Raw genomic sequence first — 20459 nt, forward strand, 5'->3', positions numbered from 1 at the left:
CCCACTTTGGCAAACATGTTTCCTTAGCCACATTGAGGATTTGATGAATGAATGTGACTAAGTCAGGGCCAGATGAAGGAAAACAACTCAAAGCTCCTGTCAGCCAGTGGAGAAGCGGGGAGCAGTGCCACCTTCTTACATGCAGGAGGGACCCCTGTAATACAATGACTTTTTCTAGCTTCAACATGGTGGTAGCCTTTGATACCCAGGGCTTCAAGGCACTAGTGCTAGTTTTGGATTCCCTTCCTTCCATGAGGGAAAGGCCCTGCTTGACTTTGGATTCCCTGAAAGCAAGGCTCTGGCCATGCCCTACCAGAAAACTACAGCATCTAGGAAGGAAGGACCCTGGGCTGTAACCCAGAACGAGCCTCTCCATTCCCCCTAGAGGTTTATGGCTATGCCTCAACTCTGCCCCACTCTCCACCACCCCCAAAGTAATTGCACTGTTTCTGCTTCTACCCTTATTTTCCAATTCTGATTTCATCCTAGAAAGCTGCATGCAGTTTGACTTTTCAGATCTTATCTCTTTTCTAGCTTTGCACTAACACTTGAAAATGACCAAATATGACCTTCTCCTCATGGGTCCTCTAACGAACCAGGATACAGCTTGTACTTTTGGGGGGACTTCAAGCAATTGTCCTGCCTGAGTATATCCAGACCCCAGGCATCCTGCTCAGACAAGCTTGGCTGATTGCCTCTACTCTCAGAGGGGTGACTGAAGCTATGGGTACAAATAAGTATTAATAGGCTCTGGGGGAGGCTAGGAGTGGTGGTACATACCTGTATTCCCAGCACTTGGGAGGCTGAAGCAAGAGAATCAAGAGTTTGAGGCCAGCCTGGTCTACATAGTCAGACCCTGTCTCACAAAACCAAACTTAAACAACAATGACAAACAATGGACTCTAGAGGGCGCTTGCTGCCTAAGTCACTGCAAGTGAGATGACCGGTGACACAGTAAATGTTTTATTCTCCTAACTTTAACCAGGGCTCCTGCCTGTCCAACTGCCATCAAAGATCCAGGGACAGGACAGCGGCCTTTTGGTAACAGAAAGAACTTTGAGGGCCTGGGCCTGTGTCGCACTCTGATGGCTGACAAGCATGTAGGTCACTTTTCTTCCCAGAGGCCTCTGGCTGAAGAGGTGGTGGAGTTAGTGGGGCTCTAGGCAGGAGTTCTAGATATCTCTGGCCTTCTTAGCAGAGCAGAACCTTAACTGCTCAGAATCTTGGGCAAGGAGCTTAGTGGGAATTTCTGAGAAGCCAAGGCTCAAGCAGCAAACCTATTTTGTCATCCTCCTTGTTAGAAGATTTACCAAAATGTTCCTGCTTTAATGAATTCAGCCTGTGACACAATCAACTTTTTTGTAGTGGCTAATCTCCATGATCATCTAGGATCACTGCCTAGGCTGGGGATAGACACCAACGAAGTCTAAGATTGTGCTCTCTGTGTATGTCCAGAGACATGCATTTGTATATGTGCTTGTGATATCTGTTTTGAAATGTTCATTTTCTCCCCAAAGGAGAGTTAATAAAAATGTTTGAGAGAGTTCTTTACCATCCTAATAAATAGAATCTTCCAACTGGAAATCATTTGGGTTAAGGATGATTTTGGCACTTGGAAAATCAGACAGAAAACAGCAGTTGGTGAGGGCTGCCAAAACCAACTCTTCTTTGGTGCTCTCACTGGACTGAGGTGAGTTTCTTTACTCATTTGCATTTTCTCATGAGGAAGTAGCCCAGGTTCCAATCACTGAAGAAACCTGTATAGAGTACTAGTGCTAAACACCATAGGGGAGACAGAGCTAGGGAGAAAGCCTGTGCTCTGTCTCTGGTGAGTCGGTTGAGGATATACAAGAGATTCAGCCTGGGGAAATTCAGTGGTCTTAGCTGAAACATCTTAGATCCTCATTCTGATTTCATGGGTCCAGGATGCAGTCCAGGAATCCATTTTGATAACGCTCCCCAGGAGACTTAGGGCAAGTCACTTCTTTTCAAGGTCATTGGCACAACAGACAGACTAGATGAGCTCCTGGGACTCTTTCTGCTCTGACAATCTGAGATTCTCTTGAGAGCCAACTACGCCAACAAAGTGTTCCCACTGGGGGTACTGGACTTGCTCAGGCAACAAGCTGTCCAGGTTCTCAGAGGAAAGTAAATCCCTGGCTGGCTTGATGACATTCTTTCATCAAGATAAATACTGCATGTCCTGTCTCATATGTGCAATCTAGACCTAAAAAATGAATGACATGAGTGTGAAACATAGGGGGGACTGTTTGGGAGTAGGAAAGTAGCAAGAGGGGAGACAGTGAAAAAAGAGGCTGAATGTGATCAAAGTACTTCATATGGGTGTATGAAAATAGAATGATGAGACCTGTTAAGACTGTTTTTTTAATTTTTTTAAAACTGTTTTAAAGAGGGGGAGGGGTAGGAAAAAGTAATAGAGGGTGTGAATTTGATCAAAGTACACTATACACAGCTATGGAAATATCACAATGAAACCCCCCTGTACTGTTAATGTATGCTAATAAAAAAGGAATTATGTAGCCTCTATCAAATTAAAAAATGAGTTCAAAAACTAAAAGAGAGGATAAAAAGACTAAAATTAAAAGAATAAAAAAATTCCTGGCTGGGCTAGGGTGAGAATGGTCTTTCCTCATGGGGAAACTCCTAACGGGCTGGAGGAAGGGCTTGGATAGGGTAGAAGAACCCCGTGACCAGCTGGGCACCAGTGGCTCATGCCTTTAATCCTAGCTACTTTAATCCTAACAATCCTGAGATTGTTAGTGGTTTGAGGACAGCCTGGGCAAATAGCTTATAAGACCCTATTTCCAAAATAACCAGAGCAAAATGGACTGGAAGTGTTGCTCAAGTGGTAGAGGGCCTGATTTGCAACTGTGAAGCCCTATTTTCAAACCCCAGCGCCAGCAAAAAACAAAAACAAAAAACCAAAAAAAACTGCAAGATCAAGACCTGAGTTGTATTGTTTCTCTGTTTTTCTTTGTGTGTCTTATCTGGAAATTGGAGATGGAATTGTTGAGCTGGGTATAAGTAGTCATTTACATTAAGTACTAGTCAAGGTCAAGACTGAGCCTCAAGTCCCTTAAAATTTCTCACATTCTGTCCCTTCCAAAGTCAGAAAACACTCATTATACACTGACCTATTGTTATTTGTGATAGGGACTTAGGCCATTAACTCATTCCGCAAAACTTTATCGAATTCTTTCCTTGGATTCAGTTTTGTGTTGAGTGTTAAAAATACAGATGAATAAAACAAGGTCCTTGTCCAGGACGGGCCTCAGTTTGAATTATAATGACAGGGTCATTGCACGGGATTCCTGTACAAAAGAGAAGCTGCAGTGAGGGCAGGACAGGGAAGACCTCACAGAAGAGGCAAGGTTTGAGTAAGTCTTGAAAGGTAGTTACGATTCACCAGGTTGGGAGAGGAGGAGGGGAATGCTTTCTAGACAGAGGTGGTAGAAATGTGAAAAATAATACGACATACGGGTAATGAATGAAGGCCATTCATAGGTCTAGAATCTCTCTCTCTTGCTGATACAAACTATCTGAGGCCCCTAAAAAATTTTGGACACAGTTTAACTGTGACTGTTGTTTGTATCTCACCAAGTAGTTTCACTTCACCCCAAAGGCTCTAGGAAGATAAGGAAGTATTTTGAAACAGGGAATGAACTTGGGCAGATTTGACTTTATTTATTTATTTATTTTTGCAAGTAAAGCGGGAGAGTTTATTGAGATAGAAAAATGTAAAGTGGGAGAATAGAGTCCCCAGAGTTGAGGGGTCCCAGGAGACAGTGCCCCCAAGATTTGACTTTTAGAATGCAGTTTTGTAGGAGGTGGGAGTGGAATGAATTGACTAACAGCAAAGGAGCTATTGAGAAGAATATCGCTCTGATTCAAGGAGAGTTGCATTAGGGCAGTACAGCAGAGAGGGCAAGCTGTGACTGGATTACAGAGCTGTTTGGGAGTTCAAATCCACACAAGCTGTTGATTACCTGTCAATGGAGTGTTGAGAACCTGAGGATGACTTTCTTGATTTGTAAAATTGGGTGGCAGCAGGGCAAGGCTTAGGAGATTGTGGGTGGATTAAGGGGAGAAAAGAAGCTCAATTTTGTACAGGTTGAGTTTGAAGTGTCCACAGGGTTTAATAGGCCTCTGAAATTCCAAGAGAGAGGTGTGAGAGGGGGTGGCTCAGTGATAGAGCACTTGCCTGCATGTGCAAGACCTTGGGGGCCCATTCCCACCACTGAAAGAGAGACTGAGAGAGAGAGAGAGATAGAGAGAGAGAGAGAGAGGAGACCTGACTCAACTTAGAGGTGTTTTGGAGGAGGGATTTCTGGATACTACGTGAATTTCCTCCTTATGTAATCCTTTGCATACTTAATACACTTCTAAGAACAGCATTTGGTGACATTGAAGGATCTATATTTTCTCTTACCCCAATGCCCACCATTCATAACGTGTCACATGTGCCCCTTTGAATTCCCACAATACCTTAAGATATTTCTCTAACTCACGAGGGCAATTAAAAAAGGACCTCAGATCTCCGCTTCCTGACTCCTTGCAGTCAAGTGTGGATAACCCAGGAGGCAACCAGGCATTTACTTAAGATTCTAGAAGTCACCTCTGACTTTTTAAGACTGAGAAGGAAGCTGGGCGCCAGTGGCTTATGCCTGTAATTCTAGATACTCAGGAGGCAAAGATCAGGAGGATTGAGGTTCAAAGCCAGACTGAGTTCAAGCTCCAGTACTGAAAAAAAAAAAGAATGAGAAGGAAGTAAGAGTGGTCAAGCCTACAGACATTCTCTTTGATTCTTGCCTTCTTAGGATGTGTTGACATCACTCTCACCACTAATAAAGAGCTTACAGCTTGGGACATTTTCCATATGCTGGGCATTTTGCTAAAGACTTTTCATGCATGATCTCACTGTGACCTTGTCATTATCCCTCTTTGTAGGGGTGAGAAAACTGAGGCACAAAGAATGCACATGATTTGCTCAAGAACCCACATTTAGCTGGACATAGTGATGCATGGCTGTAATCCCAGCACTCAGGAAGCTGAGGCAGGAGGATCATGAGTTCAAGACCACCAGTTTGGTCTATATAGCGAGAACTTGTCTCAAAAAAACAAAAACAAAAACAATCCATAGTTAGTATTCAATAAGGCTGAGTTTCACACCTGCAGCTGTCTGATCCTAGAATCCTCCTTCTTAATTATATTTGGCTTATTTAGGAAGGCCATTTAACTCTAATTTCTGTCCCATTTCTGAAAAGAAAGTCTTCTAGATTTCTTTCATGCTCAGTAAGTACCTGCCTGATTAGTCGGCTAGTGAATCAGCAGCCAATGGAATGTACTCCAGTAGAACATTCTGGGTTTTATTTGTGCAGAATGGACTATTTCCAATTAAAAAAACTAAAGTTGTTTCATTCCAACAATGTACATATTTTTAGACAAAGGAACCACAGTCTTCCTTTATAAACTTCTGGCTACCCTAGTGCGTGGTCAGGAAATACCAGTTTTTTTTAACATGGTGTCAAACATTAATGGACTTCCCTTCTCCCACAAAATGTTACTCTGCAGACTCAAAGACCTGGGAGCTGGAATCCCACCTCTCTTGGCTCCCAGTCTATGCTGTCATAGACTCCTTATAAATCAGAAAGCAACCCTTACCGTGCACTGGTGGCTCACGCCTGTAATCCTAGCTACTCAGGAGGCAGAGATCAGGAGGATTGCAGTTTGAAGCCAGCCTGGCAGATAGTTCACGAGCCCCTACCTTGAAAAACCCTATCACAAAGAAGTTGGGTTGGTGGAGTGGCTCGAGGTGAATGCCCTGAGTTCAAGCCCCAATACCACAAAAAAAAAAAAAAAAGCAGTTGGATTGGTGGAGTGGCTCAAGGTGAATGCCCTGAGTTCAAGCCCCAATACCACAAAAAAAAGCAACCCTTTTTGCGCATTCTGTATTGATCTTTGTACATGGACAGAGGTACCAAGTCATGGAGGAAAAATGTCTTTCTGACTCCCATCTGAAATCTGCTGACAGTGAGCCAGAGCTTAGGGGCTAGGTGGATGGCAGAGGATCTGTGTTTCTTGTCTCTAGAGGGGGCATTCTGCATGCCTCTTTCCCTCCTCAGTAGCTCTGGGGCTTTGGCCCTCGTCCTGGGCTTTTAGTATTCCTGATACCCAGGAGTTCACCATTCATTTCTGGACTTCAGCTTCTCAGCCCTGTGTGGGGGGTTCAAAGGAACTGCCATTCTCTTGCTGTAGCTACACTGATTCTGGATCATGTGTCATGCTCACTGGGAAAAAGGGTGGCCTGCTTCTGGGTGAGCATCAGCAGAATGTACCCCTGTTGCTTAGGGAGGGGACACTAGAGGACCATAGAACTGGGAGGCAAGCTGGGATGTGGAGACAGGGAAGAATATAGAGTTTCTGTGAACCTGTTCCACCCAACCAGAATATTTTCATTTAAGAGAAGGAGCTTCAAGACCTAGGGAAACACCCCAATGCTTTTATCAAGGATTCTTTTTTTTTTTTTAGAAAGGGTCTCACTATATAACTCAGGCTGATTTTGAACTTGCTACTGTGTAGCCTAGGCTGGCCTGGAACTAGAAATTCCCCTGCTTCCACCTGTAGAGTGCTGTTATTACAAATATGTACCACCATGCCTAGCCCTATCAAGGATTCTTTTTTCTTCTTTCTAAAATATATTTATTTATTTTTTATTGTTGTGCTGGGTGTGAGTACATTGTGGCATTTACAAAAGTTCTTACAATATATCACACTTGAATTTACCCCCTCCACCATTTTCCTTTATTCCCCCTCCCCCCACTCCTGGAATAGTTTCAACAGGTATCATTCTTTCATTTACATACATGTGTACACAGTATTTACACCTTATTCACTCTCCCACACTCTCTCCCAACATCCTCCCCCTTTCAGCTGGTACCAACCCCCAAGACAGAAATTGTTCTGCCCTCCTATTCTCCAATTTTGTAAAAAAATGACATTTTTGTTTGTTTTTTTTTTCTTTTATTATTCATATGTGCATACAAGGCTTGGGTCATTTCTCCCCCCTGCCTCCACCCCCTCCCTTACCACCCATTCCGCCCCTCCCTCTCCCCCCCACCCCCTCAATACCCAGCAGAAACTATTTTGCCCTTATTTCTAATTTTGTTGTAGAGAGAGTATAAGCAATAATAGGAAGGAACAAGGGTTTTTGCTGGTTGAGATAAGGATAGCTATACAGGGAGTTGACTCACATTAATTTCCTGTGCATGTGTGTTACCTTCTAGGTTAATTCTTTTTGATCTAACCTTTTCTCTAGTTCCTGGTCCCCTTTTCCTACTGGCCTCAGTTGCTTTTAAGGTATCTTCTTTAGTTTCTCTGCGTTAAGGGCAACAAATGCTAGCTAATTTTTTAGGTGTCTTACCTATCCTCACCCCTCCCTTGTGTGCTAAAGCTTTTATCATGTGCTCAAAGTCCAATCCCCTTGTTGTGTTTGCCCTTGATCTAATGTCCACATAAGAGGGAGAACATACGATTTTTGGCCTTTTGGGCCAGGCTAACCTCACTCAGAATGATGTTCTCCAATTCCATCCATTTACCAGCAAATGATAACATTTCGTTCTTCTTCATGGCTGCATAAAATTCCATTGTGTATAGATACCACATTTTCTTAATCCATTTGTCAGTGGTGGGGCATCTTGGCTGTTTCCATAACTTGGCTATTGTGAATAGTGCCGCAATAAACAAGTGTGTGCAGGTGCCTCTGGAGTAACCTGTGTCACAGTCTTTTGGGTATATCCCCAAAAGTGGTATTGCTGGATCAAATGGTAGATCAATGTCTAACTTTTTAAGTAGCCTACAAATTTTTTTCCAGAGTGGTTGTACTAGTTTACATTCCCACCAACAGTGTATGAGGGTTCTTTTTTCCCTGCATCCTCGCCAACACCTGTTGGTGGTGGTGTTGCTGATGATGGCTATTCTAAGAGGGGTGAGGTGGAATCTTAGCGTGGTTTTAATTTGCATTTCCTTTATTGCTAGAGATGGTGGGCATTTTTTCATGTGTTTTTTGGCCATTTGAATTTCTTCTTTTGAGAAAGTTCTGTTTAGTTCACTTGCCCATTTCTTTATTGGTTCATTAATTTTGGGAGAATTTAGTTTTTTAAGTTCCCTGTATATTCTGCTTATCAGTCCTTTGTCTGATGTATAGTTGGCAAATATTTTCTCCCACTCTGTGGGTGTTCTCTTCAGTTTAGAGACCATTTCTTTTGATGAACAGAAGCTTTTTAGTTTTATGAGGTCCCATTTATCTATGCTATCTCTTAGTTGCTGTGCTGCTGGGGTTTTGTTGAGAAAGTTCTTACCTATACCTACTAATTCCAGAGTATTTCCTACTCTTTCCTGTATCAACTTTAGAGTTTCTGGTCTGCTATTAAGATCCTTGATCCATTTTGAGTTAATCTTGGTATAGGGTGATATACATGGATCTAGTTTCAGTTTTTTGCAGACTGCTAACCAGTTTTCCCAGCAGTTTTTGTTGAAGAGGCTGCTATTTCTCCATCGTATATTTTTAGCTCCTTTGTCAAAGACAAGTTGGTTATAGTTGTGTGGCTTCATATCTGGGTCCTCTATTCTGTCCCACTGGTCTTCATGTCTGTTTTTGTGCCAGTACCATGCTATTTTTATTGTTATTGCTTTGTAATATAGTTTGAAGTCAGAAATTGTGATACCTCCATCACTGTTCTTTTTTTTTTTTCATTTTTCTTTTATTATTCATATGTGCATACAAGGCTTGGTTCATTTCTCCCCCCTGCCCCCACCCCCTACCTTACCACCCACTCCACCCCCTCCCACTCCCCCCCTCAATACCCAGCAGAAACTATTTTGCCCTTATCTCTAATTTTGTTGTAGAGAGAGTATAAGCAATAATAGGAAGGAACAAGGGGTTTTGCTGGTTGAGATAAGGATAGCTATACAGGGCATTGACTCACATTGATTTCCTGTGCGTGGGTGTTACCTTCTAGGTTAATTCTTTTTGATCTAACCTTTTCTCTAGTTCCTGGTCCCCTTTTCCTATTGGCCTCAGTTGCTTTAAGGTATCTGCTTTAGTTTCTCTGCATTAAGGACAACAAATGCTAGCTAGTTTTTTAGGTGTCTTACCTATCCTCACCCCTCCCTTGTGTGCTAAAGCTTTTATCATGTGCTCAAAGTCCAATCCCCTTGTTGTGTTTGCCCTTGATCTAATGTCCACATATGAGGGAGAACATACGATTTTTGGTCTTTTGAGCCAGGCTAACCTCACTCAGAATGATGTTCTCCAATTCCATTCATTTACCAGCAAATGATAACATTTTGTTCTTCTTCATGGCTGCATAAAATTCCATTGTCCATCACTGTCCTTTTGACTGAGTATTGCCTTGGCTATTTGTGGCCTCTTGTGTTTCCATATAAATTTAACAGATTTTTCAATCTGTTTAATGAATGTCATTGGAATTTTGATGGGAATTGCATTAAACATGTAGATTACTTTTGGGAGTATTGACATTTTTACTATGTTGATTCTACCAATCCGTGAGCATGGGAGATCTCTCCACTTTCTATAGTCTTCCTCAATTTCTTTCTTCAGAAGTGTATAGTTTTCCTTGTAGAGATCTTTCACATCTTTTGTTAGGTTTACACCTAGGTATTTGATTTTTTTTGAGGCTATTGTAAATGGAATTGTTTTCATACATTCTTTTTCTGTTTGCTCATTGTTAGTGTATAGAAACGCTAATGATTTTTCTATGTTGATTTCATATCCTGCTATCTTGCTGTACCTATTGATGATTAGAAGCTTCTGAGTAGAGTTTTTTGGGTCTTTAAGGTATAGGATCATGTCTTCTGCAAATAGGGATATTTTGACAGTTTCTTTACCTGTTTGTATTCCTTTTATTCCTTCTTCTTGCCTAATTGCTCTGGCTAGGAATTCCAGTACTATGTTGAATAGGAGTGGAGATAGTGGGCATCCTTGTCTGGTTCCTGATTTTAGAGGGAATTGTTTCAGTTTTTCTCCGTTAAGTATAATGCTAGCTGTAGGACTGTCATATATAGCTTTTATAATGTTGAGGTACTTTCCTTCTATTCCTAGTTTTCTTATAGCTTTTATCATGAAATAATGTTGGATCTTATCAAAGGCTTTTTCTGCATCTATTGAGATGATCAAGTGGTTTTTGTCTTTGCTTCTGTTAATGTGGTTTATTACGTTTATTGATTTTCATATGTTGAACCACCCCTGCATTCCTGGGATGAAGCCTACTTGGTCGTGGTGAATAATCTTTTTTGATGTGTTGTTGAATTCGGTTTGCCATTATTTTGTTGAGGATTTTTGCATCAATGTTCATTAAGGAGATTGGCCTATAGTTCTCCTTTTTGGAGGTGTCTTTGCCTGGTTTTGGGATAAGTGTAATACTGGCTTCATAAAATGTGTTAGGCAGTTTTCCTTCCCTTTCTATTTTGTGGAACAGTTTAAGGAGGGTTGGTATCAGTTCTACTTGAAAGGTCTGATAGAATTCAGCAGAGAATCCATCAGGTCCTGGACTTTTCTTTTTGGGGAGTCTCTTGATTGCTGCTTCAATTTCATTTTGTGTTATAGGTCTATTCAGGTGATTAATTTCCTCTTGGTTCAGTTTTGGATGCTCATATGTATCTAGAAATCTGTCCATTTCTTTAAAAATTTCAAATTTATTTGAATATTGGTTCTCAAAGTAGTCTCTGGTGATTTCCTGGGCTTCCATGGTGTTTGTTGTTATATCCCCTTTTGCATTCCTGATTCTACTAATTTGGGTTTTTTCTCTCCTCATTTTAGTCAGGTTTGCTGGGGGTCTATCGATCTTGTTTATTTTTTCAAAGAACCAACTTTTTGTTTCATTAATTCTTTGTATGGTCGTTTTGGTTTCTATTTAGTTGATTTCAGCTCTTATTTTTATTATTTCTCTCCTTCTATTTGTTTTGGGATTTGCTTGTTCTTGTTTTTCTAGGAGTTTGAGATGTATCATTAGGTCATTTATTTGAGATCTTTCAGTCTTTTTAATACATGCACTCATGGCTATAAACTTTCCTCTCAGGACTGCCTTAGCTGTGTCCCATAAGTTCCGGTAGGTTGTGTTTTCATTTTCATTAACTTCCAGGAACTTTTTAATTTCCTCTTTTATTTCATTGATGATCCATTCTTCATTAAGTAATGAGTTATTTAGTTTCCAGCTGTTTGCATGTTTTTTGTCTTTACTTTTGTTGTTGAGTTCTACTTTTACTGCATTGTGATCAGATAGTATGCACAGTATAAATTCTATTTTCTTATATTTGCTGAGGCTTGCTTTGTGCCCTAGGATATGATCTATTTTGGAGAAGGTTCCATGGGCTGCTGAGAAGAATGTATATTGTGTAGAGGTTGGATGAAATGTTCTGTAGACATCTACTAGGTCCATTTGATCTATTGCATATTTTAGATCTTGGATTTTTTTATTGATTTTTTGTTTGGATGACCTATCTATTGATGATAATGGGGTGTTAAAGTCTCCCACAACCACTGTGTTGGCGTTTATATATGCTTTTAGGTCTTTCAGGGTATGTTTGATGAAATTGGGTGCGTTGACATTGGGTGCATACAGATTGATGATTATTATTTCCTTTTGGTCTGTTTCCCCTTTTATTAGTATGGAATGTCCTTCTTTATCTCGTTTGATTAATGTAGGTTTGAAGTCTACTTTGTCAGAGATAAGTATTGCTACTCCTGCCTGTTTTTGGGGGCCATTGGCTTGATAAATCTTCTTCCAGCTTTTCATCCTAAGCCTATGCTTATTTCTGTCAGTGAGATGGGTCTCCTGTAAGCAACAAGTCATTGGATCTTCCTTTTTAATCCATTTTGTCAAGCAGTGCCTTTTGATGGGTGAATTAAGTCTGTTAACATTAAGCGTTAGTACTGATAGGTATGTGGTGATTCCTGTCATTTAGTTGTCTTAAGTTGTTTGAAGGTTTGATAGTGTGTACCTAAGTTGTGGTTACTCTCTACTGTCTTGCTTTTTCTTTTCCTGTGGTTTGGTGCTGCCTGTCTTTTCATGGTTAAGTTGGGTTTCACTTTTGTGTGCAGAATCCCTTGAAGAATCTTTTGTAGTGGTGGCTTTGTGGTCACATATTGTTTTAGTTTCTGCTTATCATGGAAGACTTTTTTTGCTCCATCTATTTTGAATGATAGCTTTGCTGGGTAGAGTATCTTGGGGTTGAAGTTATTTTCATTTAGTGCCTGGAAGATCTCACCCCACGCTCTTCTTGCTTTAATGTTTCTGTTGAGAAGTCTGCTGTGATTTTGATGGGTTTACCTTTGTATGTTACTTGTTTTTTCTCTCTAATAGCCTTCAATATTCTTTCCTTAGTTTCTGAACTTGTTGTTTTAATGATGATATGTCGTGGGGTAGTTCTATTTTGATCTGGTCTGTTTGGTGTCCTGGAGGCCTCTTGCATCTGTATGGGAATATCTTTTTCTAGATTTGGGAAATTTTCCGTTATTATTTTGTTGAATATATTACGCATTCCCTTGGCTTACACCTCTTCTCCTTCTTCGATGCCCATGATTCTCAAGTTTGGTCTTTTGATGGAGTCAGTGAGTTCTTGCATTTTCTTTTCACAGGTCTTGAGTTGTTTAATTAATAGTTCTTCAGTTTTTCCTTTAATTACCATTTCATCTTCAAGTTCTGAGATTCTGTCTTCTGTTTGTTCTATTCTGCTGGATTGGCCTTCCATTTTGTTTTGCAGTTCTGTTTCGTTCTTTTTTCTGAGGTTTTCCATATCCTGGCTGTTTTCCTCTTTAATGTCTATTTTTGTCCTGAGTTCATTTATCCGTTTATTCATCGTGTTCTCTCTTTCACTTTCGTGTTTATACAGTGCTTCTATGGTTTCCTTTATTTCTTCTTTTGCTTTTTCAAATTCTCTATTTTTGTTGTCTTGGAATTTCTTGAGTGTCTCCTGTACATTTTGGTTGACCCTATCCAGTATCATCTCTATAAAATTCTCATTGAGTACCTGTAGTATGTCTTCTTTTAAATTATTCTTGTGGGCTTCATTGGGTCCTTTGGCATAGTTTATCTTCATTTTGTTGGAGTCTGGATCTGAGTTTCTGTTTTCTTCATTCCTTTCTGGTTCCTGTACTAATTTTTTGCTGTGGGGAAACTGGTTTCCCTGTTTTTTCTGTCTTCCCGTCATTGTCTTTGGTGTTGTTGCTGTCCCTGTACTGTGTGCAATTAAGTATTTTCTAGCTTGTAATAATAACAATGGTAATATTTAGAATGGAGGGTGAGCTGTGATGGAAAGCAAGAAGTTAAAGAAAAGGGGAAAACAAATACACAGACAAGAGGGAGAAAGCAGAACAAGGTTTCAGACAAGAAAGTTTCAAAGGTATAAACAGGGAGCATTGGTGTACTAATCGACAGTAAGCTGAACAGACATTAGAGGGACAGAGATAGGATTGAAAATCAAAAATAAAAAAAATTAAGATAGGAATAAAAATAAAAAATAAGTAAATGAAAGAAATAGCTATATATTAAAAATGAATTAAAATAACATGAAAAATAGAAAATTAAAAACAAAACAAAACAAAAAACCCTCCAAGTTCAAATGCAATGAAGTTTCCATCTTAATAATTTGGGTGTCCATCTCAGTCTCCAATCCTGGAGATGGTGCCTCAGATGTTGTTCTGTAGTTGTCTCATCAAAGGGGACGCATAAAGTAGAACAAAACTACACACACACAAAGAAAAAAAAAAAACCCCACCAAGTGTCCAAGTTCAAATGCAATACAGTTTCAGTAAGTTTTTCAGCATGCAGGTGTAATTCGGTTGTTCTTTCATCAAAGGTAGGGAGAAAAAAAAAGAGTCTGGAGACAGTTCTGAGAATGGTATCTGCAGCTGTGGCTTGCCTGCCTGCTGCTGTCAGCCTGCTGTTGCTGGAGGCATTGTTTATGCAGATCACTGGGGTGAGCTTAGCACTCACCTGGCCCCCGCAGGCTTTGTTTCTTCAGAGTTCTCCCGTGCGGGAGCCTCTGCTACAGGCTTTCCCCTTTCCAAGCACTGGGAATGGTGACACTGCACCTGCGTTGTCAGGCCTGCGTGTTTATTTACAGTTCATGTGGGAGGTGGGTCTTCCCCCCTCTCCTGTGAAGTTTTCCTCCCACTGCCACTTTCACAAGCTTTCCTGCTCCTGCTTACTGGGCGGTGCTGCTGCTCCTGCCAGCCACCATGTTTGTTTACAGTTCATGTGGGAAGTTGGTCTTCCCTCCTCTCCTGTGGAGTTTTCCTCCCTCTGCCACTCCCGCTCCTGGTTGCTGGGCGCACGCCCCTGCTCCCGCCAGAGCCTCTCCGGCCCACCTGGCTTGTTTATTTACAGTCCCGGGAAGGATTCCCTTCCCCCAATCTTCAGTGCTTAGGGCGCCCCTCCCTCTTTCCCGCGTGTCTTTATTGTTCTTATTGCTTATTACTCAGTTTCTCTTTTTTCCCCTGGTCAGTCTGTCCAGGGGGCTATGCTGCTCTGGCCCAGGTTTGTCTGTGGGAGTACTGCAGTACCGCAAAGCTCACCTGGTCTGCGTCTTCCCAAGCCGTCTGGGCGCGGGTGACTGGCGGCCCGGGGGCCCTCCTTGTTTCTCTGTTTAACGTGAAGTGGAGATTCTTTGTGCTGGCTGGAGGTGTGGAGGGGCCAAAGTTATGCCTCTTCTCAGTGATTATGCCTGCAAAGTGTGTCTCCAGCATCTCTCCAAGATTTCACTATAGGAGGCTTGCTTTCTGCTTCCTCCCTCTAGCCGCCATCTTGGAATCTTTTTTCTGACATTTTTGTTTGTTTAAGCCTATCAAGGATTCTTAAGATTAGAAATCCATACTTTAGAAAACGGTACCAATTTAATTTTCTGTAAAGATTTAATTTGTTTGTTACTCATTCTTTTATTATTTTATTTAGGTGGGACTGGTGTTTGAACTTAGGGCTTTGCACTTACAAAGCAGTCACTCTACCACTTGAGTTACACTTCCAGTCCATTTTGCTCTGGTTATTTTGGAGATGGGGTCTTGCAAACAATTTGCCTGGGCTGGCCTTGAACTGTGATTCTCCTGGTCTCAGACTCCTAAGTAGCTAGGATTACAGTCATGAGCTAACCTTGCTAGGCCATTCATTCTTTTCTTTTCTTTTCTTTTTGTTTATTCACATGTACATACATTGTTTGGGTCATTGCTCCTCCCTACCCCCCACCCCTTCTCTCTATCCCCCACCCCCCTTGCTTCTAGGCAGAATCTGTTCTGCCCTTATCTCTAATTTTTTTGGAGAGAAAACAAAAGCAATAATAAGAGAGACAAAGCATTTTTGCTAGTTGAGATAAGGATAGCTATACAGAGAGATTCCTAGCATTGCTTCCATGTACCAATGTGTTACATCCCAAGTTAATTCATCTCTACCTGATCTTTTCACTAGTTCCTGATCCCCTTCCCATATTGACCTCTGTCACTTTAAGGTTCCTGTATTAGTTCCTCTGCAGTGGGGACATCAAACACTTTCAAGTTTTGGGTTTCCTACCTATCCCCATACTTCCCATGAGTGCTCTCCCCTTGTCATGTGACCCAAGTCCAACCACATTGCTGCATTTGCCCTAGATCTAAAGTCTACATATAAGGGAGAAAGAACATACAATTTTTGATCTTCTGAGTCTGGCTGACCTCGCTCAGAATGATGTTCTCCAGTTCCATTCATTTACCTGCAAATGATGATTTCATTCCTCTTCATGGCTGAGTAAAATTCCAATGTGTATAAGTACCACATTTTTAAAACTGCATTCATCAGTAGTGGGGCCATTCATTCTTTTACTAATTCAACAAATATTTGTTAAGCTCTCTACTATGGCTGGGCCAGAGTGATAAGCAAAACCACAGATAGTCCCAGCCCTCAGGGACAGACATTAATCACACACTCACAGAAATGAATGTTTAAATGAAGTTATGGAAAATTCTAGAAAAGAGAGGCCTGTGTTATAGGAACATAAATATGGGGATTCTGACTTCAAAGAGAGAGCTTCTTTAAGGCATTGAGAACTTTGCTGAGACCTGAAGAATGAGTAGATTTTAACTAGGCAAAGAGTGAAAGGAATGGTATTTCAAACAAAAGGAACAGTATGTGTGAAGGCCCTGTGGAGAGCAGTCAGAAGCCCAGAGGATCAAGGGAACAGAGGATCAAGGAAAGCAGGGGGTGGGGGTTGAGGCTAGAAAATTGAGCCTTCAAGACCAGACCATGAGGGGACTTGAAGGCCTTGCTAAGGAACTCAGTTTTAACCTTAAGAACCATGGAACATTCTTGGTCAAGTTCCTTTTGAAAATATCAGCCTGATGGAGACAGAATTTACTTCTTAGGAAAGAAAAGGTTTGTTTTCTTTCTTCAAATATTCATGCGGGTATTAACATGTAAGTGGATCTTATTTGCTTCTGTCCTTCTGTCTTGTATTCCAAAGGGGGAAAGAGGGTCCTTCTGAAATTGAGCACAAATCTGTAGACTGGGAAGAGCCTAACAAGATGATAAGACAGGTGGTCTGCTGGGAAATGCGGGTCTGTCAGTCTTCCCTTAAGAGCATTTTCCCAGTTCTGATTTCTTGTGTCCATTCTGGCCTGTGTCTCTATCTCCCTTTCAGTCACTGTACTGATTTTTGAATTATTATTATTTTTGGTAGTGAAAATGGTAGTTTATTAGGAAAGAAATTTGGTATGACAAAATAAAAATGAGAGAAATGGGAAAAAGAGAAATATTTCCTTGCTCCCCATGAAGGAAATGGGAGTAAAGACTCTAAGTTATTATTTTATTTTGGTTAAATACATGTGACATAATGTTTACCATCTTAAGCATTTTTAAGTGTATAGGTTAGTGACATTAACTACAGCCACACTGCTGAGCTACTGTCATCAATCATTCACAGGACGCATTACATCTTGTGGGCTGTGGGTGTGACTCAGTGATAGAGCACTTACCTGGAATGCATGGGGCCCTTAGCTTGATCCCTAGCACTGCCTAAAAAAAGAACTAATTTCATCTTGTAAAACAGAAACTCCACACACATTAAACAGTAACTATCGATTCCTTCTCCTTCCCCAACCTCTGGAGCCATGATTCTGTTTTCTGTCTCTATGCATTTGACCACTTTGGGCGTCTCAAATAAGTAGATTCACATGGTTTACTTTTCTGTGATTGGCTTATTTCACTTAACGTAATGTCCTCAAGGTTCATCCACATGTCATGGTTCATCCATGTGTCAGAATTTCTTTCCTTTTGAAGGCTGAATGATAATCTTATGGACATATCTCATTTTGTTTACCAACTCATCCATCGATGGACATTTGGCTTGCTATAGTGATTAATGCCATGGCGATTGAGAATAATGCTATAAGCATGGGTTTACAAATATCTTTTCAAGTCCCTGCTTTCAGTTCTTTGGGGAATACATCCAGACGTGGAATTGCTGGATCCTAATGTAATTCTATTTCTAATTTTTTGAGGAATCACCTGAAGAACCATTGTTCTTTTCCTTTGGCTTCTCTCTGCCTTGACTCTCACTGTAAATGTATGTCTCCTAAGAATAGTTACTTGCAACTGTGTAACACTTAGAAAATTAACCATGGCTTCACACCCATTATTCTTTCAGATCTTCATAATGATCCAGAGAGCCAGGAGGGGTAGAAGTTATCACTGCTGTTTTACAGACAGGGGAACACTGAGCCTCTGGAAGCTTGAGACATCCAAAAGCCCCAGCATGTGACAAACTCAGAAGATAACCAAGACCCTTGGACCTTTTCATTCATTGCTCAATAAATCTTTTCACATACCAATCAAAGGAACAAGCATTCTTTTTTCCTGGTCATGGGGAGATGGGCAAGAGTATCCAGGGTGCTAACATTTCCATGACCTGGGCCAGAACCTGACCCATGGTTCCCACATGAAAGCTTTGTGAGTCATTAACTGTTCTCAGCCCACTGCTCATCAGTGGGCATTTAGGATAAGACTATTACTCTGAGATTTAGAAAACTGTCTGGGTCAAATTGCCTCCTTCTGAAGATGCAACAGTACCTCTATGGAAAAGGACCAGAGGACACATGTGGAAACTGAGGGTAAATATTCTGCCTGCGGTCATGCAGTTAAGTGCTGGAGCTTTTGGCTTTAATATAAATATTTTTAATCATAACACCAACCTACCAAACTGCCAGAAGGTAGGTGAGGAGTGGTGTACTTAAGCATGGAAGTATAAAGTGGTTGGGACAGTTCAAGTGTGTCAGGATGGACATTGTGGGCCATAGTAGGGAGCAGGCTGGAGCAGGCAGCCAGCTATGTGGTATGACATTGAGGATTAAGCAAAGACCACTCTAACGAGAAACAAAGGAGACCATCTATTCAGAGCTACAACAGCAAACAAGTCAGCCACCATCATTTGCATTGGCAGAGACTCAAAGGTAGTCATGATCGTGAAAAAGCTTTCTAGTAAAAAACTGAGGAGGCTACAGGTATGCCCTGATTGGAGGTTTTTGGCATGGAAACAAGTTAAACAGAAGTGTGACTTCCTATATGATTGGTTCGTGAGACATATTTGGCTTCCACTGGTTTTTCCTGAACTGGAAGGAGGGCAGGATAAAATACCAAATCTGACTTGTGAGACTGATCATGTCTTAACAGTTCTGGGGCAATTGCTGAGAGGTTGTGGTTTGGTTGGTTGCTGTAGAGGTAGAGGGACAGACTTTTGTTGTCATATATGATCTGGCCATTGCCCATTTGTATATTCAGTCTCTCCATATAAGAAGTGACAACTCAGTGCAGGGTGCTAGTGGCTCACGCCTAGATCCTAGCTACTTAAGAGGCTGAGATTGGCAGAATCAAGGTTTGAGGCCAGCCTGAGCAAATAGTTCGTGAGACCCCATCTCCAGAAATAACCAGAACAAAATGGATTGAGCAAATAGTTCGTGAGACTCCATCTCCAGAAATAACCAGAACAAAATGGGTTGGCGGTGAGGCTCAAGCAATAGAGTGTCTCCTTTTCAAGCACAAAGTCCTGAGTTCAAAACCTCAGTTCCACCAAAAAAAAAGTGATGAGTTGTCCTAACTGAAAAATGCAGTGGCTAAAATGTCCATTATTAGCATGAAAAAGAATGAAAGAATTTCCTGAGGTCCTTATGTTTACCCCATTTGTTCATGGTACTTTAATTCTGGAGATTGTTTTGTTTTTGAGATAAAGTCTATCTATGTACCTCAGGTTGACCTTGAATTTGCAATCCTCCTGCCTCAGCCTCTTGAATGCTGGGATTACAGATGTGTGCCACTACACTTAGCATGGAGATTTTTAACATCAACTCCAACAGGGTTTTCATTATAAGATCAATTCTGCTTGACCCATATGTGCCTTTCATTGTCATGCACCATAAAATAGTTTCCTGTGTGTGAGAGAAGAAAGTTCAGATAAAAATTTGTGTTGTGGGCATAAGGGTACAGTGTCTGGAGTCCTGAAGCTATGCTCAATGTATCAGTTACCTTTGTGTAGTTGTGATCAAAATACCTAAGAGAACAACTTAAAAGGAGGAAGTATTTATTTTTCTCACAGTTTCAGAGGGTTAAGTCCATCGTGGCTTGGCTGGTCCCATGTGCTTGGGTAGAAAGAACATCATGGCAGTGGGAGTGGGTGGTGAAAGAGATTCTTCACCTCATGGTAGACAGGAAGCAGAGAGGAGCAACAACAACAGGAAGTAGAGAGCAAGATATAATCCCCCAGGACATGCCCCCAGCAACCTACTTCCTCCAACCAAGCCCCACATTCCACAGTTCTACCACATCCCAATACTCTATTCAAATTTGGAATCTGTCAACAGATCAAACCATTAAGTTAAACCATTCTAGAAATACCTTCATAGACACATTCAGGTCTGCTTTACTAATCTAGGCATTTCTCAGTCCAATCAAGTGGACTCAGGATTAACCATCAAACTCAACCACTTAAAGTGGAGGTTGGAGGAGGGTATTCAAGGGTGGCTGCTCCCAAACTTTAAATGGAGTGGAAGTAAGGAAGTGATCCAAAACAGTTTTCAAGTGTAACTCTCCATTAAAAATACCTTTGCAGCCAACCAGTTGTTTTCATTCCCCCATGCCATGCTCCACTGAGGGAAAAAGTATCTGATCCAAAAATACATTAATTCAAAAAGAAAAGATGCTACTCATGTTCACCTAGAAGTAATTACTATCCTCAAATAGAGAGAAGCCATCTATCTTCAAATAATTTGCTTCCATCTTTCCTAAAAGATCAGAAAAAAATGTGCAAAAAGTTTCAGATTTGACAGAAGTCCCTCCACCCTGGGATATGGTTGCTATTTCATTTCTTAGGTTGGTTTGGAATACAGATTCAAGTTTCTAACAAGTCTG

The 20459-nt window shown here is 41.1% G+C and overlaps 1 long non-coding RNA gene across 2 annotated transcripts in view; it reads left to right on the forward strand.

The window, feature by feature from the left end:
- LOC141419864 (uncharacterized) overlaps positions 1-17882 on the forward strand; it is a 79835-nt gene extending 61953 nt beyond the window's left edge. For both annotated transcript variants that reach the window (XR_012444574.1, XR_012444573.1), the window contains exon 3: positions 17707-17882. This is a non-coding gene — a long non-coding RNA (uncharacterized lncRNA). The remainder of the gene's footprint in view (positions 1-17706) is intronic.
- The last annotated feature ends 2577 nt before the right edge of the window (positions 17883-20459 follow it).

The sequence above is a fragment of the Castor canadensis genome, chromosome X (genome assembly GCF_047511655.1).
Source record: "Castor canadensis chromosome X, mCasCan1.hap1v2, whole genome shotgun sequence".
Classification (NCBI taxonomy): Eukaryota; Metazoa; Chordata; class Mammalia; order Rodentia; family Castoridae; genus Castor; species Castor canadensis.